This window comes from Ovis canadensis, chromosome 12, assembly GCF_042477335.2.
Source record: "Ovis canadensis isolate MfBH-ARS-UI-01 breed Bighorn chromosome 12, ARS-UI_OviCan_v2, whole genome shotgun sequence".
Lineage (NCBI taxonomy): Eukaryota > Metazoa > Chordata > Mammalia > Artiodactyla > Bovidae > Ovis > Ovis canadensis.
Genome location: NC_091256.1, coordinates 69,070,845 through 69,097,649, shown reverse-complemented (window position 1 = coordinate 69,097,649; position 26,805 = coordinate 69,070,845). Strand labels below are relative to the sequence as shown.

Below are 26,805 nucleotides of genomic sequence, written 5' to 3'. Positions count from 1 at the left end.
TTTCTCCTCTGGGCAGGTCTCTCATGCAACCAGCTCCAGGGTATGAAAACTGGCAATTTTTGTTTTGCCCTGGTCCAGAACCCTGGTGACTTCCTGCAAGTCATTGCCCATCCTGGTGCCTGATTCTTCACGTGGGGCACAGAGAGGTTGTATTAAATCAGGATCCTGACGAATGGTGTTTCACAGAGTCCTAGGGAGTTCACTAACAGGCTTCAGCTGCTCTCAGGAGGGCGGGGAGATGGAAAAGATGGGACGCTGGGCCCATTATCCCTGCTGGGATGAGAACCACTCTGCCTTTATCTTTGTTGACATAGTAAGCATCTCAATAAAGGTTTCTTTTGAAGAAAGAGTTTTGCTGTTGAAAAAATTTGGAGAATAGTTGCTATTTTGTAGTTCTCTCCAGCTATAATAGCCTGCACCCATGCAAATAGCTTTGGCAGTTTTACAAACAAAACACCCAGTGTATTCACATTTGTTGCCAGAGAAGACACCTAACAATCTGTGGTGTCAAAATAAAAGCTATTATTTTCTTTTCATTAAAAACTATTTATCGATCATAGTAAAATTAGAGGAAACACACAAAACATAATAAAGAAGAAATTTAGAATCTCCCATAACCTCACTCTCCAGAGATGAACTATAAACATTAGTTACATGTTTTGCCAACTTCCTGTTCATACAAAATTGCTTTTTAAAAGCTGAGATCCTCTTTTACACAGTTTTTAAAAAGTCTGAAAACATTGTGTGGCGAATCACTTACAATGTAAGGTTAAATGTTCATTGAAACGAATGGTGGTTAATTGTATTTACTGTCACATCCTAGTTCACATGTCCATGCCATCATTTATCCGTCCTTTTTCTATTGCTGAGCATCTAGATGGATTCCAGCATCTGCAAGTTAAATTCTAAGAGGAACATGTGTGCGGTAATTCTTTTCCCACTATATATGTATTTCAGGTTATGGCTTTTTCCCATCTTGAAATTTGTATTTATGTTTAAAATGAGTTGACATGAAAAGAAAGCTAAAGGTGGAGAAAGGGGTTGGTTCAATGATCCATGGTACCGCAGAGAAGATACCACCAGAGAGGCAAGAAAGTGAAAGGTGAAGTCGCTCAGTCGTGTCCGACTCTTTGCGACCCGTGGACTGTAGCCCACCACGCTCTTCCATCCATGGGATTCTCCAGGCAAGAGTACCAGAGTGGGGTGCCATTGCCTTCTCCAGCGAGACAAGAAGTAGGCAAGAAAAACGCTAGGAGAAGACGTGTGGAGGAAGAGGAGGGTTTCTCTGCCCTTATGGAAGACCAGAACATCTGACAACCTCAAGAATACAGAAAAGTCTTTGGGTCAGATCATAATTATTGAGTGAAAAAATAGTCCATTTCTGAGGAACACAAAATTAGCCGTGGAGAACCCCCCTGAGCAATATCCTGAGGACTTTGAATAAGAATCACCTGGAGAGTGAAACAACCTTGTTGCCGATTTTGACATTGCCACGAACTTGGGTTAAACTCTGTTATTTTATCATTTAATGAAGGAGTTCCAGTAGATCAGAACATTTCCTGAGAAAGACGCCAGACTACCTAAAAGCCCCTGAGAGAGTAAAGGGTGCCTACAAGATATTTGCAATGTTTGTTAAGAACGTGATAGAAACTTTGCCCCTGCTATTAAAGAAAAAGATAAAAAGAAAAGCAGGGAAACTCACATATTCCATTCCTCTCTGCCAACCATTCTGTGAACGAGGCTTTTTATCTCTACCACCTCTCATAAAAATCCTTGGAGGCAGGGGTTTTGCAGGTGCCCTTTACTGCCTTAGCAGCATTTTACAGGCAAGGAATCTAAGGCTTATATCAGTTAAGTAGCCTGTCCAAGGTCATAGGGCTAGTAAGTGACAAAGTGGGATTCAAATTCATACTGCCCATTTTCAAAACCTGTAATCTTGTCACTGGGCCACACAACCCCAGGTATCTATGTCTTTGAATAAAAAGAGAAAGAGAATAAATTAATTTCCCAATAAGTATGTTTGGTAAACAGGAATATAAATATGATTCAAGGTTTCAAATCAAATTTTCTTTTTAAAAAGTGAAGAAAGAGCTTTAGAAACACAGGACTATCTCATCTCTAAGCTCTCCTCCAACATATATAACCAGATGCTTTTCTTTCATATCTTTTTAGGTGTCAAGGAGCATGAGAAATCCTTTAGTCACATCACCTTGTTTTATAGATGAGACACTAGGCTCCAGAAAAAGGTCATTGATTTATTCAGTATCATTTGGATGATTAAAAGCAGAACTGAATTAAGAATCAATGTTTTCTGTGATCAAAGAAGGCAGGTATAAGTAACACCAAACACAGTGCCTGGCATGGATTAGTAACAGTCATTCAATAAAGTTCATCACTTATGTTTCCTCTTTGCTGTCCCATCCCTTTCCTGTGTTTATTATTCATTCAGCCATCACTTGCTATGCCCAGGCCATGAATTCAAGGGGTTCTTGGCCCAGTTAGAAGATTCTCAGGCCAGTGCTTTTTTTTGCTCACACCCTATATCTTTGGGGAAGAAACTGGATGTTAATGGGTTAAGAAGTACAAGTGAGAATGAGTAGAGTAAATGAATTCATAGGCTCAATTTTTGAAAGACTGAGCAGTTAATGAAAGGGAGAAAATCAGAAAAGTCAGAATTAAGATCAGAAGGTTTTTCTTTTTTTGGCAGAGACAGAGGTGAGAAGGACTTTTAGCATTGTTTTAGACCAAGGAGGAAGAAATACTGGAAAGATAGATTGAAGGTAAAAGAGTCAGGAGAGTAAAGCAGACTCTTTCAAGGTAGCAAGTAAGGGAGAAGTTACGGGCCCAGGGAGAGGGGTTGAACTTTGAGAAGAAAAAGAATAAAGAATCCCTTTAGGCTGGAAGGGGTATGAAAAGAAAAGTGAAAGGAAAAGTCTTGAAGTGAAGGGCAGGGAAGTTAACCAAGTTCTCTTCTCCCGAAGATGGATAGAGATGGGGATAACAGGTTTGAGTTATGAAAGCAGGACTTGAGCTCAGATGTTCCCACTCTGGAGATTTTTATCTGGAGGGGAAGTATGTTCTCTGGCACCTCTATGATTGGGAAGATACAGAAAATATGTAAGAGCTTGCATAGCAGCTTCTGTCTTTAGTGGGAGATGTGCAGGCCGTGGGACTGTGGTAGAGCTTAATTAGCTGGTTCTCTCATCCTTGGTCCATGTGGTCTATTTGCCTTTCTTTGCTCCTGAGTGGAAACTGTGACCCCTGCAACCATTCGCTCCCTGCTGGTTTCAGGAGGATGACTGGGAGACCGTCACTCCCCCACGTGACTGGGAACAGAGGCAGTGCTGTGCTTTGCAGTCAGAGGCATATGGCGCTTCAGAGGTAGTGGTCATGTCTCTGAAGGTATTATTAGGAGGCTCCAGCCTAACTACTTCCCATCTCCGCAGAAGACAGAGCTGAAAGGAGCAGGTTTAAATGACAGCAACAGAGGGATTTTCTCAGACAAAAGAAGAAAAATGTCTTAGTAAGTTAAGGTAAGTATGCTGTAGAGAGGATTTGGAGGATGTAGAACACCCAGCCCTAGGAACCTCCAGGGCCTCATTTGTCTGGGTACATGGGATGTAGAAGAGCATCCCGCAGGGGTTTGGTCCAAGTGGGGTTAAGACTCCCTTACAGTTATATGTTTCATTTATAACCTTGATAGCTTGACCCCAGGTGGTGATTGCTGAGAGTGGTCCAGTTTAAGGAGACTATGTTCCCAACAGAGGGTTTGGAGGAGAGTTACACACACACACACACACACACACACACACACACACACACACACAAACAAGGGAGAAAGAACTCTTCTATTGTTTTCCTGATGTATAAATAACTGTCTCAAGAGGAAAGTATTCTATTCCAGGGCTTAGAAACCTAATACCCCATCACAGTTTTGTACAGGGAAAGCCCAGTGGTTGCATTTTCATTCGTTTCTGACTACACCTGTAATTCTTAATTTCTAATAACTAAAAACAATGTTTTTTATTTTTAACTTTGAAGTGAAACATTTTTCTCAATGGCACTTGACTTAATTTGGTGTGGAGAAAAGAATGACGCTTTCGGACCTACAGATTTCCTACAGCAATTTTAGAAAATCTGGAGGGTCGCCATCTCCTGATACTGAGTGGTTCCAGAAAGAAGACTATAGATTATTACTAGCGTTGAATTTGAGTGTGATCGGCAATATATTTTATGCTCTGCCCAGACAGCCAAAAAGACACGGCTCTGGACTCACTAATAATAAAGAAAATATACTGACCCATGGCCAGTTGTTGTCATCAGGTCACTAAACCTATTTCTCCAAGTATAAAATGAGACTATCTTGCCTCTCAGTACAAACGTAATAAAATCTAGTCATGCAACCATGAAAATAAGCACTGGCCCATAACCCCAGGGCTTAAGAAGTCAAGGCTAATGAGAAACGGGCAGTATACAAAAATTAAATTGAATTTCTGCCTCTTTCTCTTGAGTTTAATAGGAATTTGGGTGTATTTTTCTGTAGAGAACATCCTCATGTGCTTTAAGCAGGTGGGATGTGGAAAAATAGGAAATATGGTGCATTGATAAGAAGAAGAGGGGGTAAAATTATAAAAGGGGCGATGGGCAATGAATATGTAATGGTCCTAATATTTCAAATCCTACTAGTACCAATACCTTCGTCCAGACTGTAGTGGCTGAGCTGCCTCCAGTGTCAGGAGAGAGAGAGTAATGAAGGGAAGCCAGGAGTATTTAACACAAGGTGCTGGTGTTATTCTTCTGGTTTGTATCAAAAACACCTACCCTGAACAACTGATGAGTGGGAGGGAAATACACGCTATTGTGGCTCCTTTGAAGGGACGAGAAGGGTCACGTCCTGGCCCTGAGACTGGCCCTCGTTTCCACTTGCCTTTTCTTCTGCTCCAAAGTCTCCCAGCTGTACTCTTTGTATGTGTGTCCTTATGACAGAAAGATCAAGGGGCCACTTCAGAGGAGCTTAAACTTCAAACAGCCTTTTTCCAAAAATAACAAACGAGGAAGAAAGAGCTGTCTGTGAGCGAAAGCCTGAGCCAAATAAAAAGGCGTGGAATGAGACGGTGTAGAGGTGAAGGTCACCCAAGAGAGCCCGGAAGCCCACCCCTCTCACTTAACAGGAGAGGAAATTGAGGCCCAATGAGGCCGTTCCCTTAGAGGACGGTGTTGTCCCTGTTCTCATCATTGCCCCTGACCCTTACACACCGCACACTTGCAGGTGAGTTCATCCATTCCCGTGGCTTCACCTTACCATCACTTGTACATGACCCTAGGGGATCTATTTCCATGCACCCGTCTACGGGGCCTTCCTACCTGGAGGTCCAACGTGTAAGTCAAAGTCAGCATGTCTGAGCCTTCACTGCGCAGCAAAGCTGCTCCCCAGGCCTTGCTCCCTCTCTGGATGAATGGCGCAAACCTCACACTGGCCTCTCAGGGTTCTTCCCTTCATCCCCACATCCAAGCAGTGATCCAGTCTGTTAATTCCTCCTGTTCCATTAGTCTCCTGACTTTTCTGGCTTCTTTCCATCAGGCAAACCCTTAACCCCTCTTAGCTTGAAGACTCTGTAGTGGTTGATCTTCCTGACTTTGATCTCAGGCCATCTGGTTTTTACATTCCAAAAGCACCTTTCTAAAAGCCTGAATCAGGTCTTGTCTTTCCATTCCCTTCTGTCTGGAGGATAAAGTTCAAACTCTTAAGCACGCCACACGGTTTACTCTGTAATGTGACCTCCAGTGATCTTATCAGTGTACGACAGCCTGCCCAGTGCCATCTTGATGTTCTGGGAGGTTGCCTTGCTATTATTACACAGCTCTGTAACATGGAGTGGGCTTCCCTATGGTTCAGATGGTAAAGAATCTGTCTACAGTGCGGGAGACCTGGGTTCGATCCCTGGGTCAGGAAGATCCCCTGGAGAAGGGACTGACAACCCACTCCAGTATTCTTGCCTGGAGAATTCCATGAACAGAGGAGCCTGGTGGGCTTCAGTCCATGAGGTCACAAAAAGTCGGACACGACTGAGCAACTAACATGCATAGCATGGAGTACCTTCCCTTCAACACGTACACTCTGCTGGGATAGCCACAATTATCTTTAAGCTTAGTGTAGATACCATCATTTCTTTAAAACCATTCTGATGCCCTCTCCTTAGGAAGATGGAGCTACTCTTTCCTTATACCCTCACTCCATCCGGGGAGCCAGCTCATTAGAAAAGACCTTGATGCTGGCAAAGATTGAGGGCAGGAGGAGAAGGGGGCAACAGAGGATGATAAGTTGAATGGCATCACCGACACAATGGACATGAGTTTGAACAAACTCCAGGAGATAGTGAAGGACAAGGAAGCCTGGCATGCTGCACCCCATGGGGTTGGAAAGAGTCAGACATGACTTGGCAACTGAACAACAACAACCATTCTGTATATACGTCTCGTATGGCCCCTTTATTGCATCCTTGGTTGTTGGTGTTTCCCTGTCCATTCTGGGATGTAAACTCCTTTGAGGCAGGTTTATTCATACTTGTAATGAATAAACATTACATTTAGCCTCTGGCATTAAGTTGTGTGTGTGTGTGTGTGTGTGTGCACACGCACACGTGCACACTCTTTGTGTGCTCAGTCGCTAAATTGTGTCTGACTCTTTGCAACCCTGTGGACCATAGCCTGCCAGGCTTCTCTGTCCATGGAATTTTCCAGGCAAGAGTGCTGGAGTGGGTTGCAGTTTCCTACTCCAGGTAGCATTAAGGTAGGATTCAATAAAATACTTTCCAAAGAAACAAGTGAATGCAAGTGCACACAGCCCACTAGTGATTCAGTCAAGAGAGAGATCCCTGGTTTTCCTCTTTCTAGTTCCTGTTTTCCTGACGATGCATATGATAGTCTTGGTAATGAAATGGGGCACTGACGCATGAACAGAGAGATCAATGGAAACTGCTGCCCAGGGAGAAGACCCTGGCATTTAAAGTGGTATCATCAGTGCATTTTCTCTACAAAAGTGAGCTTATTTTCAAGTTAAAATGTTAGAACTCACAAAACTAATTGGAAGTAAGTGAAGATGGATCTTCACTTTCTAGATTTGTTTTCTTTCTCTTGTGGCTCAATTATAGTTTAGTTGTCCAAGAAAAATACAGATGTGAAAGGTGCACACATGTATTAAGTGCCTGCCGTACACTTCACTCACGTATGGTTTCATTTAAGCCTCATGCACCCTTCGAAGTGTATTATTATCTGCCTTTTACAGATGAAGACACAAGCTCCGAGGTGATGCAACTTGCCTAGGATCACATGACCAGCAAATGTCAGCGTTGGGAGTCTAACCACGTCTGTCTGATTCTAAAGTCCATTCTGTTTCCCCTTCACTACACTTCCTCCCTAGGGAGACAGAACAGAATTAGGGACATAAAATCTCAAGAAGTTTCACTAAAAGACATTCCTTTGTGACTCCAATAACAAATTGGACTGAAGAGGCAGGAGCTGTGAGTGCTAACTCTTACCCTGTTGCATGGTATGATATTGAGAAAGTCCATTAACCTCTTTTTTAAAAATTTCTTTTATTTATTTATTTTAATTGGAGGCTAATTACTTTACAATATTGTATTGGTTTTGCATTAACCTCTTATTTCCCATCTCTTTATATTCATAAATATGGGACACACAGACTTTCCTCATCAATCACTCAATTAATGAAAAAGAGTTTCTTCATAAGTGAATTTGTATCATTTGTTCCAGAAATGCATTTGCTGCAATTATTAAGCATAAAAGTGACCTTATTTCTCTAAGAAACTAGTACTGGTCTAAAGGAGATAAGACAGCTGGTCTAGTGAAAATTAAGCAGTGGATAAAAATAATTGATTCCCTTTTTATTTAATTTTATAAAAAGTCTTCTTTGGGATGTGTGATGCCAATATTCTTTTACCCTTGGTGATAGGGCAGAAAATGGAGAAGAGAAGAGATGCTTAAGAGGAGAAGAGGAAGGACACAAGCAGTGTGGCTGTTGAACGTTTTACCTGCCAAATTGATTTTTTCCCTAGGTTTAATAACTCCGAGGTGGAAATTGACATTTTTGCTTGAGCTTTAAACACATAACATTCACAGCATTCATTGGACCTCAACAGATACTGGCTGTTGACAGAATTTGAATTTTGACAGTGGTTTTATATAGTGCAGGGAGTCTAAAATTAAATATACCGGACAGAGCAATCGAGAGAATATGCGAAATAGAAGCATCTTAGAATATTTTTTTAAATCTTTTCAAATTTTTTTTTGAGAGGCAGTATAACAGAAAGAGATTCTTTCTCTGGATTTCTTATGGGCTAATGCTCTGTGTGACCTTGTGCAAAATACTTAACTAAGTTTTTGTGATGTTTTAAATGAGGAGTGCATGTGTGCATTTATGCCCTTGAAGGATTGGGCGTCTCTAAAATGAGGACAGCATCTCTAAGTTCCTTTGTAGTACATGTGTCTTTAGGTTTTATGATGGTGGGGATACTCAAGTTGGTTCCCGGGCACCTTTAGAGCATACCGGGTGATGTGGTAGCTGGAAGCAAGAGAAGGGAAATGGGGCCCAGATAATGGAAAACAATGGGAAAATAGTGACCAGGTCTCTTCCTTAAAATGGCAATACTTCTTTCTACATAGACCCTGACAAAAGAGGCTTTTAAGTTGGAAGGGAGAATTAACCCAAACTTCTAGAGGCTTTCTACAGGATGGAAACTCCTTGAGACATTTTTACAATAACCTCCATGATCAGGGTATGAAGGCTGGGAGAGACCCAGCTTGGCCCAGCACTTGGCCTTATAAATTGCTCCACACCCCACGCTGCCATTCTTCTGGGACCTGGGAAAGACACTAGGTCCTTCACCAGGGATCTGTCATTTTACAGTTAGAATACTCTCTCAGTTATTCAATCCACTCTTCCCTTGTTTTATAAAAAGTCCAACCTTTATACACCTAATATGATTTAGTCCTGGTTTCATTTCCTGCATCTTTGTGTTGCTTTTCCTTCCTGGATCTCATGTTCAGTGCTGCCAGTTTCTTTGTCCCTGCAGGTGCAGACAAATTAGCATAAAGGGTAAGTTGCAGAATTGGAGAGCAGCAAATTTGATTTCAAAGGCCATTTCAGATTGAGGTCCATTTGGTGGCATTAGAAGCAAAACTAATAAACAAACCAGATTTTTTTTTTCTACCCAAATTGATTTTTTTTTTTTACTTGACAGTATCCCTTTCAAAGTAGGATATTTTATCAAATTCTGATTTTAGCTGTCATGTACGGTGTTTTTGTTGTTCCCTTTCTCATTATTGCTGACTGTTAAAGTTAGGTGGGTTGGCAAAGGAAAATCTTTTCTTTTATAATAAAGGAGAATGTATTGCCATTCTATTGTCATTAGCTGCCTGCATGTTTCACAGCCTCACAGATGCAGCATCTTGTGGTTTGCCATTGTGCTACCGTGACTCCCATTTTGCAGATGGAAACAAAATTACAAAGAGACTACAGGGCCATAGCTAGACTGAAAAGGCGCACTTCTGAAAATAACCAGGGTGCCCATTACTCTATCACTGTCTAAACATTTGTTCTAAACATGACTTCTCTCATGAAGAGTTATATGTATTTACCTGTTGTTCGGGGGTGGGGAGGGAGAGACTCTTCTGTAAACTGTGATAGGCGGTCAGAGGAGGCCTGGGCTGAGTGCTGTGATCAAGGCCTTCAGAGGAGAGGCCAGCGTCTGGAATTCTGTGAGCATTCTCTGAGATCCTCTGACGGGTACATCGCAGCGGGTAAGGTTCCTTTGATCGTAAGGTACAGCGACTGATGTCACTCCATGATGGAGAGTCCGTCTTGAGAGTCACTCACCTCCGCAGGAGGCAGTGGCCTCGAGGGAATAACAGGACATGAGCGACCTCCCAGGCCTCGAGGCAGGTGGACCCAGGTCCAGGATGGCACTCAGGGCTCCGCGAGGGGCTCTGGGGTCCTTCCTCTGCTGTCCTGCATGAATGTGCCTCTGCTCCTGCCAAGCGTTGGTCCTATCTGCCCCCTTGCCGTCTTGCCTAGCGTTTCCCTCTGTGCACTGTGTCTGTCCTCTACCTTGGAACCTTGCTTACTCCTGTTTTTTCATCTCTCCAGCTTGAAGTGGCCATTATGGCCATGATCCATCTGTGCTTTTCCTATGCATCCCTCCAAGCTTGTTTCCACTGATTTAGCCCTGATCCCTTCCACATTCACTATTTCCAATTGCTAAGAGTGAGAGAATCTGGCTTGCTCAAGTTCATGGGCCGAGCTAACTCTATAGACAGGCTGTTCGCTGATGAGGTTCCCACCTTTTTTGTCCCCTAAGGCCAGTATGTTTGTTTGATTATTATCATTTTTGTATGACTTAAGATAGTTGGTTTCATTTTCATTTGTAAGCATTACAATAATTCCCATGCAAAAACCAAGACTGCATATGCTTGGTGTCAATTGGCCAAAATCCAACTTATGTGACTGGACATTCAGGATCAAAATCAAAATGTTTCTTGACCTTTCCAGTAGTAGAAATCATGGTCACCCTTTGAGAGATCTGCAGGCCCCTGATCTCCCAAACACTGCAGGCTGTCCTCGGGCTCTGGTGAAAGAAGGGCCTGAGGAAGGGGCAGGGTGGGGGGAGGGGCAGCTTACTGTGGGAGGAGCCTTGGGCAGGTGCTAGGATTGGCCTGCCTAGTGACTGGTCTACTCATCTTTCTCAACTTTCCTAATACCATTCTTCACCCAGGAGGAGTTGGCAGCCTGTAAAGAAATGACTGGAAATTAATTCCTAGGAGCTAAAATATTTTCAAGGTCAGAAAAGGAGAAATCATTAAAGTGGCCATAGCTCCCAGACACAGTATTAAGAGCTTTGCATTTACGACTTCATTCCCTGCTCACAACAGCTTTCTAAAGTAGATATCAGAGTCCTCACTGGGCTGAAATTACCTGTTCAAGACAAACCAGTACTGAGTAGAAAGGCTGATATTCAAACCAGGTCTGTCGGACTGCAAAATCAGGACTGCGAATCATATTTTTTTCATATCAAACTACATCTCTTCCACTAGCGTTTTCTTCACCTGAGTCAAATTAACCATCTATGAAATAGTTTGATTGGCAATGGAGCCCCTGAGATGGAGGGGAGGAGCTTGGGGGGTTCAGCAGCCAGGAGCCTGTACTCCCCCATTGTAGCGATGGAGCTGCAGCGCCGCCCCCAGGTCCTTGCACCCCCCACAGCTGTGAACGCGCCCTGCGAAGCCTTCTCTGACTTAGATTAACACAGATCCATCATTAATATGACAAATAGGCGCACCTGCAGGCTTAATTGCTTCAATTTTCTTGAGTCACTGATAGGTTTATGGCCGGCCTCAATTCCAGTAAAACCGCAGCAATCTAGATGGGACGAAAGAGTGTCTTCCTCCAATCAATCTCTTGAACAGTCCCAGACTCCAGCCCTGATGACAGACTTTCTCTCTAGACAGGGTAATTAAAGAGGCCGAGCTGGCTACTTTTAGAAGCCCCTTCGTCTTAGTTTTATCATCTATAACACAATATTAGAAACTCTAGACGGGAAGAATCTTCCCCTCTCCCATCCCAAATGATTGGCCCTCCATCTTGGCCAAGGCTGTATTTCTGTCTCCATTCGTCTCACTTCAGAGGCCAGTCAGCTAGACTTTCTGGTTCACTCCCATAAGGAGAATGGAGATGGTGAAGGGTTTCCATTGCAGTTTAGGGATCCCTCACCTAAGACTGAAAGGTCTACCCAGATAAAAGAAAAGCTGCCTTTATACCAGAAGCTTTTTTCCTCCAAGTCCAGGTCTGGCTGTTCGTGAAAAACCGAAGATAACACAGAAATTAACGATAGACGAAACCTCTCACAAGAGGACAAAGCTATCTAGTCTATGTTTTGTACTAAAGGGACAACTTAAGTATCGAAATTGAAAAAAAAAAAAAAAAGGATTTGGAAAACTCTGATAGGTTACCACGTAGGAAAAATGCACACTAAATAGAAATTTTTTGACCAAAAATAGATTTTTATAACCATCAGGGGGTAGGATATAAGGATATAGGATAAGATATAAAGAAATGATGCCAGGTGCTTCCCTGGTTAAGAATCAGCCTTCCAATGGAGGGAACGCGAGTCTGATCCTTGGTCGGCGAAGACACGTGCTGCCGGACACCTAAGCCCTTGCTCCGCAGCGTAGAACCAGCACCCAGCACAGTCCAGGTAAATACAAAACAGAAACAGACTAAAGTACTTCGAGAATGAACTTACGGGGCAGAGGTGAGAGGAGGGAGAGTTAGGGAGTTTGGGATGAACAGGTACATGGTGCTATATTTAAAGTGGATAACTAACAAGGACTACTATACAGCACAGGGGAACTCTGCTTACTGTTACATGGCGGCCTGGCTGGGAGCGGGGTTTGAAGGAGAATGGATACAAGTGTATGCATGACTGAGTTCCTTTACTGTTCACCTGAAATTTTCACATTGTTAATCAACTATACTCTAATACAAAATAAAGTTAAATAAAATGACTTGGAATGAAAAAAGTCAATTCTGTTTATTTTTCACATCAGTTACATGTTGAAATAATAAGAGTTTGGATGTATTGGTATAAATAAAACCTAGCCTTAAAATTTAAATAAATAAAGTAAAATGTTTAAAAAAAACACACAAAGGTCAGTCAGAAAAACCTTAGATTCTCTCATGATAATAAATGAGAAAATGTTAAAATTAACTGATGGAATGACTTTTCTTGTTTTGTATTGAAGAATTTGTGGATTTCCAGCAAGCATGTGACTTCCTAACATTTTAATTACTTAAACCAGTAATATTGAGGACAAAGAGTACCCTAAACTGGGTAACAAGAACAGTTAAATTACTGGTGCTGCCTGAGACAGGCCCATGCATCCCAAAGAACCTCAGACATGAAGTTAGGGAAAGTGAGCAGAGTAATAGTTCAACCTTATCTGTCAGACCTTCCCTGTTTGTAAGGATTCTGAGCACTTACTGGGGACAAGCCATCAAAGTTGATGCTAATGGATGAGATCTGTAAGCACTTCTACAGTAATTGAACCTAACAGGCATGGAAGAGGTAAGCACAGTGGTGGAGGGGAGACTTAACAGTGGGAATCTAAAAAGGGAAGTCAAGTCTGAATGATCCTTGTTCTGTAGGGGTGTACCATACGTGTTGATCAAGGGCATCTACTTAGATTTTCAAAAAGCTCTGGCATGTTCTACCTTTGAAATGTATCTTTTTAAATGGTAAATTACAATCCTATTTTTTGGGCATGGAGTCTCAGTTATTAAAGCAGTAAATAATCCGTCTTCATGCAAGGTTTAGAGGATACTAACTTTATATACTAAGAAGTTGAATTGATGGAGACAGACTGCAAGAACATTAGAATCTATGTAGAGGTCAGAATGTAGAGGTCAGAAGAGAGCGTGGTGATTTTCATGTCATCAGCTTCAACGTAACGCTCTCCCAGATACAGACTCTACTTAGAGTTATAAAATAAACTATTCTTTTCCCTACCATTAATGACTCAGGAAAATAACCTAGAGTTTATTAAAATCATTTTCTGAAAACATTGACCTGATATGCTATCCTCTCTGAAAAAACAAGAATGAAATGGCATTATGAACGGTTTGGGAAACACAACAGCCCTCTACACTAAAGTAGAATCACGTTGATTTTTTTTTAACTAGGAATAAAAAAGCTATTCTTGTCACCGATCTTTAATGATCATAATATTAATAATAATTGCAACTCTTATTTCTCATATTTCAAAATATCCCCCTGTGCATTCTCACGTTTATGGCCCTGTGAGGTAGGTGTTTGTATAATTCCCATTTTTTTGAAAGACTGAGAAACTGAGGCCTACAGATTTCAGAAGTATTAGGTGCAAGAACCTTGTCTCAGGTTTTTCCATATTAAAGTCCTTCCTATTTCCACTATGCTGCATAAATCCACTCCAGAGAATGCATTTAATGAACCCAGAAAGGTGTACAGAAAGGCATCCGTAATGGTCAGCAGGGTGGTTGTGTGAAGGCAGAATAAAAAGCGTGACACATCCTAGACACGACAGCCAAATAAGGATGAAAGAAACATGAGTGAGTCTGTGGATACAAAGACTAAGAGAAGAATGTGATCCATATTTATCCCATGAAGTATATGTGATCTGGTTCACCAGAGACTCAACTGCCAAGACTCAAAGCTCTATTTGAAACCCACAAAAAGGTGGTACTGTTCAGTGTATAAGTCATGTCCAACTCTTTGTGACCCCATCATGAAAGTGAAAGGAAAGTGAAGTCGCTCAGTCGTGTCCGACTCTTTGCGACCCGTGGGCTGTAGCCCACCAAGCTCCTCCGTCCATGGGATTCTCCAGGCAAGAATATTGGAGTGGGTTGCATCATGAGTGTAGGGCAAATGAAGAGTTCCACTTCACCCAGAAGGTATGATTCATAGGGAACTTATTTTCCAGTGTGTGGTACAATTAGAAAATATAGATGCAGTAAACAGAAAAAGATACTGAAAATTTTATGAATGAAAGAGATATAGTTGCTAAGGAGTTGAGATCAGCTTTTAAGGCTGATGTCAGAGTGGGTATAGGTCCCTGACAGAATGGTCTTCCAGCTCTGTGCCTTTCTGGCCACAATTTGAGAGCTACATGAGAAGCTATCAGCTGCCCCGAAGTTCTTGTCTTTGTGTCCTGACTGAAGTCTAATCATCCACTCATTTCACTTACCATCACTTGTGTTCACAGTTTAATGGCTTGATTGTGAAACATGGCTGTATTCCTTTAGAGTGTGCTCTTGCAGAAACAAGCTGAAAACCCAGCACCTTTTTTTGGTTATGCAAAACTCCACCAGCATTGTTTTAGTTGCATCTTCTAATTAACGGGCTAGTGCTACTAAGGAGAGAATAGAAATGTCAGTGCCACCTGTTAATTTCCTGATCTTTGGTTCTGGTAGGGTATGGAGGAGAACTAACCATAGGAAGTCACCTTGCAGTGGAAATATGTGTGGAGTGCTACTGAAAATTAAAAATTAAACTCTAGAAGAAATGTAATGCCTTTTAGGATATGGAAACCAAGGGCAGAAAACCAAGAGGAAGGGGGCAACGAAGACATAGTGAGCAAGTAGGATGATTAGAAAATAGTCTTATAACAGAAACTATATGTCAAGATCTTTCATAGGGAAGAGGAAGGGAAGTATGGTGTTTCAGAGCTCAGACCCTGGAGCTACACAGCCTGTTTGAACCTAGTCTCTTCCACTTGCTAAATGTATGATGCTAGACAAGTTACTTTACTTTTCTGTACCTCAGCTCTCTCACTTGTAGTTGTTATCCAACTCACAATTGCTCTGAAGAGGAAATGAGTTAATATATTCCAAAACCCTTAGATAATGCCTGACATACATACTTCAAAGGCATTAGCTATATTGTATATTGGGTTAATAGACAATCTGGGGACTGATGCTTTTTCATGTACCCAGATAATGCTTTCCCACTCTTGACTTGATCAAGGTCAAAAAAAGGGAATATATAGACAGATTATCAAGTCCTGTTCGTGTGTCAGCCCTCCCCATTTTCAGGACCATGAGGATAATAACAAGGACACCGCCTCACTTCTACCGCAGTGGTCAAGGGGGGCAAGAGTTGGACTCGATGTGTTGGCCTGCATGTTGATGATCCTGCTCTGGCCCTGTCTCTTACCCAGTGGCAAGTGGAAACAGTAAGGGTTCAGGAAGAGTGTGCTCCCTTCCTAGAGTCACAATGCCAAAGTCATGCCCAGTTACCTGACCTCTTGTGTCTCACTTCCCTAAGCCGGAGATGATGATAATAATAGTACCTGCCTTTTACCGGTCAAATAGCTTAATGAGAACGTATGTATTTAGCCCATTACCTACCACAGAGCTAGTGCTCAGTGTAAGTAGCTGTTGTGAAAAATAGTAATAATTATCCATTGTTGTACGTTATCTTGTTAGCTTCGGCCTGATCATCACATCACTGAGAACTTTATGAACACTGAACTTGGCCTGTGCAAAGCATGAATGAATGTAAACTCTTGTAATAGGGACTGGAAAAAAGGGGAAACCATCCTTGGCTCCATGATGTGCATATGGTTATCTGAACCCACAGGTTCAAACACGCACCCACCTAGCACAGAGAGGAGCTGGAGGAACGCAGGAGGTGTGAGGGGTAGTACTGTTGACTAATGCAAAGTGGCAGACCTGTTTTCTAAAATACACCCCTTGTGAGGAATACATGGCTCCCGCTTTTCACTGTCAATCCCATAATGGGTATTTTTGGGAGGACTGTAGAGGAGGGAGGGCTGTAGAATTAAGGTGGAGTAGGCAGAGGGCTTGGAGAAGGGAATGGCAACCCATTCCAGTATTCTTGCCTCAGAAATCCCATGGACAGAAGAACCCAGCCGGGTATAGTCCATGGGGTCGCAAAGAGTCTAACACGACTCTCACACACGCACACACAGGAAGAGCGCTATAAGAAAGAAAGAGGAGAAAAGTGGAAAGATGTCAGCAACTGGTACTGTCAATACTTTATTCCCAGCTGAGCAGCAACGTATTTTAGCAATCAAGTGCCCTTGTATTTCCTTTAAATCATTATCTTTCATCTGGCAGAGACTAGATGGCTAGATTAATATTTCCCTGGAGATATCTGTCAGGTTACCTAGAGGTCATCTTGACCTCTTTTCTAAGGAGCATTAACACAATAGCCTGCAGAAATGGGCCCAAGATAGTCTAGTGTCTTTAAACCAGTAGCTGGAATCCAGGAAGAAGCAGATCTGATCCCCCGGGGGAGTCTGTCACAGGGAAATCACATCAGCTTGTCGTGTGATTTGTATACTAGTATGAATTGGTTAATAACTCAATTTCATTCCCAGGTCTATAAGCCCAAACTCTTCAAACTCCTGATGGTGTTTATTATTGATGTGTATCTTCTGTGTATCTAATTCAGTAAGCTGACATACAAGCACAGTGGTTCATGATTTCTCAGTAAAATCAGCATCGCTTTGGTAGACAGCTCAGGTTGGTAGAAAGAGCACTGTGGGAGTCAGAAAGCTGGATTTGAGCCTTTTTGTCTCTGTCACCTCCAACCCTTGAGATCATCAGTTACCCTCTTTAGCCTTCAGTCCTAATTCTGTAGAACCTACCACTGCAGAGGACTGATGAATGAACAGAGAAGAGGCCTTATAAGAAAGGTCTTTTAAGTTGAAATACAGTGGTATAATAAGAATTTTCCATATGCACTAGAATGCTGTCCCACTCCCCTTTCTCGGGTTGAAGAACACAACAGAGACACAGAAGACTGCTACCACTTCTCAGCTTCACTTCATAGTAACTGATGATTCAGCCCCTAGTATGGTGATTGCAGGTTGAAAGAAGATAAAAAATAAAATCAGAGAATCTTAGGGTGAGAAGAGGCTTTAGAAGCTACTCTGACCCCTCTTTTCTGTAGGAGAAAGTGGTTTAGAGAAAAGAGCTTAGACAGATGACTGGCCAACTGTCTAAGGCTCCCTAAATGTATGTGTGCAAGAAGGCAGTGCTCAAGGTCAGCCAGGTGAGCTCACAGGTCTGTAGGAATGGGCTAGAAAGCCCTGTCTCCCATGTTAACCTTAAAAATGCATTCATTCCAATATACAGTGGGTATAGACAAACCGTTTGATTGCACTTATACAAGGCATATAGAATAATCAAATTCAGGGTCAGAAAGTACATTGGTAGATGCCCAGGGGCAGAGGAGGGTTTAAGGGGGTGAACAGGGGGAGTGGAAAGTTAGTGTTTAATGGGGACAAAGTTTCAGTTTAGGAAGGTGAAAATTTTGTGAGATAGATGATGAGAGTTACACCAAAATGTGAATGTACTTAGTGCCACTGAACTGTACAGATAAACATGGTTAAAATAGTATGTTTTATATTATATGGCATTTACCACAATAAAAAAATTTAAAAATAAAGCTTTGTCCCCCAAGGAGAAAATGAGGATAGAAAGTTCCCCTTGAGTGCAATTCAGTTCAGTTCAGTTCAGTCAGTCGTGTCCAACTCTTTGTGACCCCATGGACTGCAGCACACCAGGCTTCCCTGTGCATCACCAACTCCCAAAGTATAATCAAACTCATGCCCATTGAGTCAGTGATGCCATCCAACCATCTCATCCTCTGTAGACTCCCACTCCTCCTGCCTTCAATCTTTCCCAGCATCAGGGTCTTTTTCAGTGAGTCAGTTCTTCTCATCAGGTGGCCAAAGTACTGGAGTTTCAGTTTCAGCACCAGTCATTCCAATGAATATTCAGGACTGATTTCCTTTAGGATGGACTGGTTGGATCTCCTTGCAGTCCAAGGGATTCTCAAGAGTCTTCTCCAACACCACAGTTCAAAAGCATCAATTCTTCAGTGCTCAGCTTTCTTTATAGTCCAACTCTCACATCCATACATGACTACTGGAAACACCATCACTTTGACTAGATGGACCTTTGTTTGTAATGTCTCTGCTTTTTAATTTGCTGTCTAGGTTGGTCATAACTTTTCATCCAAGAAGCAAGCGTCTTTTAATTTAATAGCTGCAGTCACCACCTGCAGTGATTTTGGAGGCCAAGAAAATAAAGTCTGTCACTGTTTCCATTGTTTCCCTATCTATTTGTCATGAAGTGATGGAACCAGATGCCATGATCTTCGTTTTCTGAATGTTGAGCTTTAAGCCAACTTTTTCACTCTCCTCTTCCACTTTCATCAAGAGACTCTTTAGTTCTTCTTCACTTTCTGCCATAAGGGTGGTGTCATCTGCATATCTGAGGTTATTGATATTTCTCCTGGAAATCTTGATTCCAGATTGTGCTTCATCCAGCCCAGAGTTTCTCATAATGTACTCTGCATATAACTTAAATAAGCAGGATGACAATATACAGCCTTGACATACTCCTTTCCCGATTTGGAACCAGTCTGTTGTTCCATGTCCCATTCTAACTGTTGCTTCTTGACCTGCATACAGATTTCTCAGGAGGCAGGTAAGGTGGTCTGGTATTCCCATCTCTTTCAGAATTTTCCACAGTTTGTGGTGATCCACACAATCAAAGGCTGTGGCATAGTCAATAACGCAGAAATAGATGTTTTTTCTGGAACTCTCTTGTTTTTTTGATGATCCAGCGGATCTTGGCAGTTTGATCTCTGTTTCCTCTGCCTTTTCTAAAACCAGCTTGAACATCTGGAAGATCACAGTTCATCTACTGTTGAAGCCTGTCTTCAAAAATTCTGAGCATTGCTTTACTAGCATGTGAGATAGGCAATTGTGTGGTAGTTTGAGCATTCTTTGGGATTGGACTGAACACTGACCTTTTCTAGTCCTGTGGCCACTGCTGGGTTTTCCAAATTTGCTTGTAGATTGAGTGCAGTGCTTTCCCAGCATCATCTTTTTGGATTTGAAATAGCTCAACTGGAATTCCATCACCTCCACTAGCTTTGCTCATAGTGATGCTTCCTAAGACCCACTTGACTTTGCATTCCAGGATGTCTGGCTCTAGCTGAGTGATCACACCATCATGATTATCTGGGTTGTGAAGATCTTTTTTTATAATTTTTCTGTGTATTCTTGCCACTTCTTCTTAATATCTTCTGCTTCTGTTAGGTCTGTACCATTTCTGTCCTTTGTTGAGCCCATCTTTGCATGAAATGTCCCCTTGGTATCTCTAATTTCTTGAAGAGATCTCTAGTCTTTCCCATTCTGATGTTTTCCTCTATTTCTTTGCATGGATCACTGAAGAAGGCTTTCCCAGCTCTCCTTGTCATTCTTTGGAATTCTGCATTCAAATGGGTATATCTTTCCTTTTCACCTTTGCCTTTTGCTTCTCTTCTTTTCTCAGCAATTTTTAAGGCCTCCTCAGACAACCATTTTGCCTTTTTGCATATCTTTTTCTTGGAGATGATCTTGATCAGGGAATGTCTTAGAGGCTGAATGAAGCCTATTTCCTGTAGAAAAAAAATGGGTGTCACTAAGGATTTTGTGTCCAGGAACACACAGGGTCAATTACTGAGTGTTTTGCCTTACAGCAAGCTCAGGGGATTTGGCTGAGCTTGGGCCATGGATAGCTTGGGCATCCATGGGCACGGATAGCTTGACATCATCTGTGAAAGCCCCAGTGGCCAGATCTTAAAGCAGACAGTGTAAGTGAGATTTCATCAGAGATATCTAAGGAATGTTCAGTTTTTTAAGGAGCATTAGAGAGATATACAAGTATGACTTGGCCAAGTTCCTCACTGGAACTGAGCTGATTCTTAATGGTTTCTGGGCTTAAGAAGACATTTAAGCTTGTGACAGTTAAAGTTACACTTGGCTTAACTCTCCCAATGATTATTACTCAATTTTGGAATTTCTATGACTAACTCTAACAATGAAAACAAAAAACACAGTATTAATAATGACAGTATTGATGTTGATGGGTATTCATTGTATGCCATATATTGCTAAGCACTTTACTTCTATTATCTTGGGTTGAGATGTGTAAACACTCTCTTCCAACAACACAAGAGACAACTCTACACATGGACATCACCAGATAGTCTATACAAAATCAGACTGATTATATTCTTTGCAGCCAAAGATGGAGAAGCTCTATACAGTCAGTGAAAACAAGACAGGGAGCTGACTGTGGCTCAGATCATGAACTCCTTATTGCCAAATTTAGACTTAAATTGAAGAAAGTGGGGAAAACCATTAGACCATTCAGGTACAACATAAATCAAATCCCTTACAATTATACAGTGGAAGTGACAAACAGATTCAAGGGATTAGATCTGATAGACAGAGTGCCTGAAGAACTATGGACACAGGTTTCTAACAGTGTACAGCAGGCAGTGATTAGAACCATCCCCAGAAAAAAGAAATGCAAAAAGGCCAACTGGTTGTTTGAGGCAGGCTCGCAAATAGCTGAGAAAAGAAGAGAAGTGCAAGGCAAAGAAGAAAAGGAAAGATACAGCCATCTGAATGCAGAGTTCCAAAGAATAGCAAAGAGAGATAAGAAAGCCTTCCTATGTGATCAGTGAAAACAGATAGAGGAAAACAATAGAATAGGAAAGACTGGAGATCTCTTCAAGAAAATTAGAGATACCAAGAGAACATTTTGTGCAAAGATGGGCACAATAAAGGACAGAAATATTATAGACCTAACAAAAGCAGAAGATATTAAGAAGAGGTGGCAAGAAAACACAGAATTATTCAAAAAAGATCTTCATGGCCCAGTTAGCCACAATGGTGTGATCACTCACATGGAGCCAGACATCCTGGAGTATGAGGTCAAGTGGGCCTTGGGAAGCATCACTACAAAGAAAGCTCGTGGAGGTGATAGAATTCCAGCTGAGCTATTTCAAATCCTAAAAGATAATGCTGTGAAAGTGCTGCACTCAATATGCCAGCAAATTTGGAAAATTCAGCAGTGGCCACGGGACTGGAAAAGGTCAGTTTTCATTCCAATCCCAAAGAAAGGCAATGCCAAAGAATGTTCAAACTACCACACAATTGCACTCATTCTCCAAGCTATGCTTCAACAGAACAGATAACTTCAAAAAGATGTTCAAGCTGGGTTTAGAAAAGGCAGAGGAACCAGATATCGAATTGCCAACATCCGTTGGAAAAGAAAGAAAAAGCAAGAGAATTCCAGAAAAACATCCACTTCTGCATCATTAACTATGCTAAAGCCTTTGACTGGTGGATCACAACAAACTGGAAAATTCTTTTTTTTTTCCCTTTTTTAATATAAATTTATTTATTTTAACTGGAGGCTAGTTACTTTACAATGTTGTATTGGTTTTGGCATACATCAACATGAATCCACCATGGGTGTACACGTGTTCCCCATCCTGAACCCCCCTCCCACCTTCCTCCCCATACCATCCCTCTGCGTCATCCCAGTGCACCAGCCCCAAGCATCCTGTATCATGCATCAAACCTGGACTGGTGATTCATTTCACATATGATATTATACATGTTTCAATGCCATTCTCCCAAATCATCCCACCCTCGCCCTCTCCCACAGAGTCCCAAAAACTGTTCTATACATCTGTGTCTCTTTTGCTGTCTCACATACAGGGTTATCGTTACCAACTTTCTAAATTCCATATATATGCATTAGTATACTGTATTGGTGTTTTTCTTTCTGGCTTACTTCATTCTGTATAATAGACTACAGTTTCATCCACCTCATTAGAACTGATTCAAATGTATTCTTTTTAATGGCTGAGTAATACTCCATTGTGCATATGTACCACAGCTTTCTTATCCATTCACCTGCTGATGGACATCTAGGTCGCTTCCATGTCCTGGCTATTATAAACAGTGCTGCGATGAACATTGGGGTACACGTGTCTCTTTCAGTTCTGGTTTCGTTGGTGTGTTTGCCCAGCAGTGGGATTGCTGGGTCATAAAGCAGTTCTATTTGCAGTTTTTGAAGGACTCTCCACACTGTTCTCCATAGTGGCTGTACTAGTTTGCATTCCCACCAACAGTGTAAGAGGGTTCCCTTTTCTCCACACCCTCTCCAGCATTTATTGCTTGTAGACTTTTGGATAGCAGCCATTCTGACTGGCGTGAAATGGTACCTCATTGTGGTTTTGATTTGCATTTCTCTGATAATGAGTGATGTTGAGCATTTTTTCATGTGCTTGTTAGCCATCTGTATGTCTTCTTTGGAGAAATTTAGTTCTTTGGCCCATTTTTTGATTGGGTCATTTATTTTTCTGGAATTGAGTTGTAAGAGTTGCTTGTATATTTTTGAGATTAATCATTTGTCAGTTGCTTCATTTGCTATTATTTCCTCCCATTCTGAAGGCTGTCTTTTCACCTTGCTTATAGTTTCCTTCTGGAAATTTCTTATAGAAATGGGAATACCAGACCACCTTATCTGCCTCCAGAGAAATTTGTATGCAGGTCAAGAACCAACAGTTAGAACCATACATGGAAGAACAGACTGGTTGAATATTGGGAAAGGAGTATGTCAAGGCTGTATATTCTCACACTGCTTATTTCACTTATATGCAGTACATCTTGAGAAACGCTGGGCTGGATGAAGCACAATCTGGAATCAAGATTGCCAGGAGAAATATCAATAACTTCAGATAAGAGAAGTCACTTAGTCGTTTCCGACTCTTTGCAACCCCATGGACTGTAGCCTACCAGGCTCCTCCCTCCATGGGACTCTCCAGGCAAGAGTATTGGAGTGGGTTGCCATTTCCTTCTCCAGGGGATCTTCCTGACCCAGGGATCGAACCCGGGTCTCCTGCATTCCAGGCAGATGCTTTAACCTCTGAGCCACCAGGGAAGCCCAATATGCAGATGACACCACCCTTATGGCAGAAAGTGAAGAAGAACTAAAGAGCCTCTTGATGAAAGTGAAAGAGGAGAGTGAAAAAGCTGGCTTGAAACTCAACATTCAAAAAACTGAGATCATGGCATCTGATCCCATCACTTTATTGCAAATAGATGGGGAAACAATGGAAACAGTGACAGATTTTATTCTCTTAGGCTTCAAAATCACTGCAGATGGTAATTGCAGCCATGAAATAAAGACACTTGCTTCTTAGAAGAAAAACTGAAAAACCTAGACAGCATATTAAAAAGCAGAGACATTACTTTACCAACAAATGTTCGTCTTGTCAAAGCTATGGTTTTTCCAGTAGTCATGGATGGATGTGAGAGATGGACTATAAAGAAAGCTGACTGCCAAAGAATTGATGCTTTTGAACTGTGGTGTTGGAAAAGACTCTTGAGAGTCCCTTGGACTGCAAGGAGATCCAACCAGTCCATCCTAAAGGAAATCAGTCCTGAATATTCATTGGAATGACTGATGCTGAAACTGAAACTCCAGTACTTTGGCCACCTGATGCGAAGCACTGACTTGTTAGAAAAGACCCTGGTTCTAGGAAAGTTGAAGGCAGGAGGAGAAGGGGATGACAGAGGATGAGATGGTTGGATGCCATCACCGACTTGATGCACATGAGTTTCAGCAAGCTCCAGGAGTTGGTGATGGACAGGGAAGCCTGGCATACTGCAGTCAATGGGGTCGCAAAGAGTCGGACATGACTGAGCGACTGAACTGACTGAGAAGTGTAAAATGAGGGAATGGGGACTGAAGTAGTGGAAAAGAACCATAGCCTTGAAGCCAAAAGACATAGGAATTTTCCCCTCTAACTTTAGTATTTATAACTGGGTGAACTTGGTCAAGTAGGTTGACTTTTCTGGGGTTCCTTGTTTGTAAAATGGGAATATCAGTTCAGTTCAGTTCAGTCGCTCAGTTGTGTCCGACTCTTTGCGACCCCATGAATTGCAGCATGCCAGGCCTCCCTGTCCATCACCATCTCCCGGAGTTCACTCAGACTCACGTCCATCGAGTCAGTGATGCCATCCAGTCATCTCATCCTCTGTCGTCCCCTTCTCCTCCTGCCCCCAATCCCTCCCAGCATCAGAGTCTTTTCCAATGAGTCAACTCTTTGCACGAGATGGCCAAAGTACTGGAGTTTCAGCTTTAGCATCTTTCCTTCCAAAGAAATCCCAGGGCTGATCTCCTTCAGAATGGACTGGTTGGATCTCCTTGCAGTCCAAGGGACTCTCAAGAGTCTTCTTCAACACCACAGTTCAAAAGCATCAATTCTTCAGCACTCAGCCTTCTTCACAGTCCAACTCTCACATCCATACATAACTACTGGAAAAACAATAGCCTTGACTAGATGGCCCTTAGTTGGCAAAGTAATGTCTCTGCTTTTGAATATGCTATCTAGGTTGGTCATAACTTTTCTTCCAAGGAGTAAGCGTCTTTTGATTTCTTGGCTGCAGTCACCATCTGCAGTGATTTTGGAGCCCAGAAAAATAAAGTCTAACACTGTTTCCACTGTTTCCCCATCTATTTCACATGAAGTGATTGGACCAGATGCCATGATCTTCGTTTTCTGAATGTTGAGGTTGAAGCCAACTTTTCCACTCTCCTCTTTCACTTCATCAAGAGGCTTTTGAGTTCCTCTTCACTTTCTGCCATAAGGGTGGTGTCATCTGCATATCTGAGGTTATTGATATTTTTCCCGGCAATCTTGATTCCAGCTTGTGTTTCTTCCAGTCCAGCGTTTCTCAATATAAATACCCCCATTCAAGCATCGTTAAAGATTAAATTAGCTCATGAATGTTGAAAAGGCTTCTTTGCAGAGGCAGCTCGTAATAGGTACATCATTGCTTATTGAGTTGAATCACAGATGATAAGAACAGAAATACAAGGGTATGAAAACTAATTAGAAATGGAAATGAATGAAGACAGTTTAGGAGAAGCAGAGGGCTAGTCTCCTTATCTAAGTCATGTGCAGGTGATATTTTGTCATTATCATTCTCTTTTCCGATCCATTTTATAAGGTGAGAGCTAATGAGGGAACGTCACTGTTTGAGATCAGAGAATTATAGCAAATACTAAACTCTTTGTCAATAAAAGACAGGAGTACAAGAGGGAGGACTGAGAGTGAACATAGCTCTCACTGGATCTACCAGACAGCTTCCTTGCAATCACCCTGTAACCAGTGTCCTGGTTTTCTCAAACCCATGTGTCCATATTGCTTTCAATGCCACACTGCAGCCAAGTGGCCCCGCAGGACTTGCAAAGCTCAAATCAGAATTCCGATTGTGAGACTGCAGGCTTGAAAATGACTTATTCTCATTACAATGTACAAAATGATCCATAAATATGTATTTTAATATTACAGAGTTTAAATATTATTACACATCTTACTTGATGTCAGATTTTGTTAAATGTGTGCCGTTATCTCAATTTACAAAGGTCAGTCAGATGGCAGTGGAGAATAGAACTAGATATATTTAAAAATCTTTTACCCGTACATCTGTAGCCCAGATAACCCTGCCTTTTTCAAAGAATTTTGGGCTTTTTTTTCCCCTTTCAAATGAGACTTTAATGAGTATCATGTGGAAAAACTCTTTGCAGAGGTTTGAAAAGATCCAGAGAAACAGTGTTGTAGGAACAAGCAAAGCATTTTGGATCAAATCATAAGCCATTTGAATGTCTCCTCATCTCTCTGGTTGTGTCAGAACCTTTCGGCCACATTTTCCCCCCACAGGAATATTTTCATCTTCATGGCTAGGTAAATAGAATGTTCGAAGAGTTGCTCAATTGCTATTCATGCCAGCACACAGTAGCACAGAGTGACCTACTTCAGCAGCATCCATAGAAAGCTTCACTGCTTTCCATCAAGTCTGATTTACAAAACCACCCTCTGCTTTCTGCAGCTTCTGCCCCCACCCACCCCCAGAGACAACATACTGTATGAGTCCTTATTTCTCTCTCTCCCATCACTCCATCTTTCCATATCTGTTTATTTTAATCCATTGTAAACCTCTCCAGAAAGCAGAGAAGTGGATGGGTAAGCAGCTTTTAAGGAAGCTGACATTTCTGATTTTTAGAATATAGCTCTATAAAGGGCTATTGGTGAGGCTGCAGAGAGAGATCAGATGCAATTTTCTTATTTAGACTACCCTTGTCCACATAAACACGAAAAGTAAAAAGTCATTGGAGACCCTTTGTTGACATCTGTAGGCTAGATAATTCTTTCTTACTGGGGGGGGGGGGCACTAATTAGAGTTCCCTCTAAGTCACTATTGTTCCCTATAGGTCCCTGTCTTGAATTTAATGTAACCAGTCTATAAACTGATAGGCTGGACTAAGCTGGAAGCATCCCAAAGCCCAGGAGGAAAGTCTGATTTGGA

At 41.9% G+C, this 26,805-nt stretch overlaps 1 protein-coding gene and 1 non-coding gene across 2 annotated transcripts in view; one reads left to right on the top strand and one right to left on the bottom strand.

Moving 5' to 3' along the window:
• Positions 1-26,805, top strand: part of ASTN1 (astrotactin 1) — a 368,181-nt gene that overhangs the window by 88,956 nt on the left and 252,420 nt on the right. The window lies entirely within an intron of this gene.
• TRNAS-GGA (transfer RNA serine (anticodon GGA)) lies at positions 23,299-23,371 on the bottom strand. Its single transcript has one exon. It is a non-coding gene; the product is annotated as a tRNA-Ser (tRNA).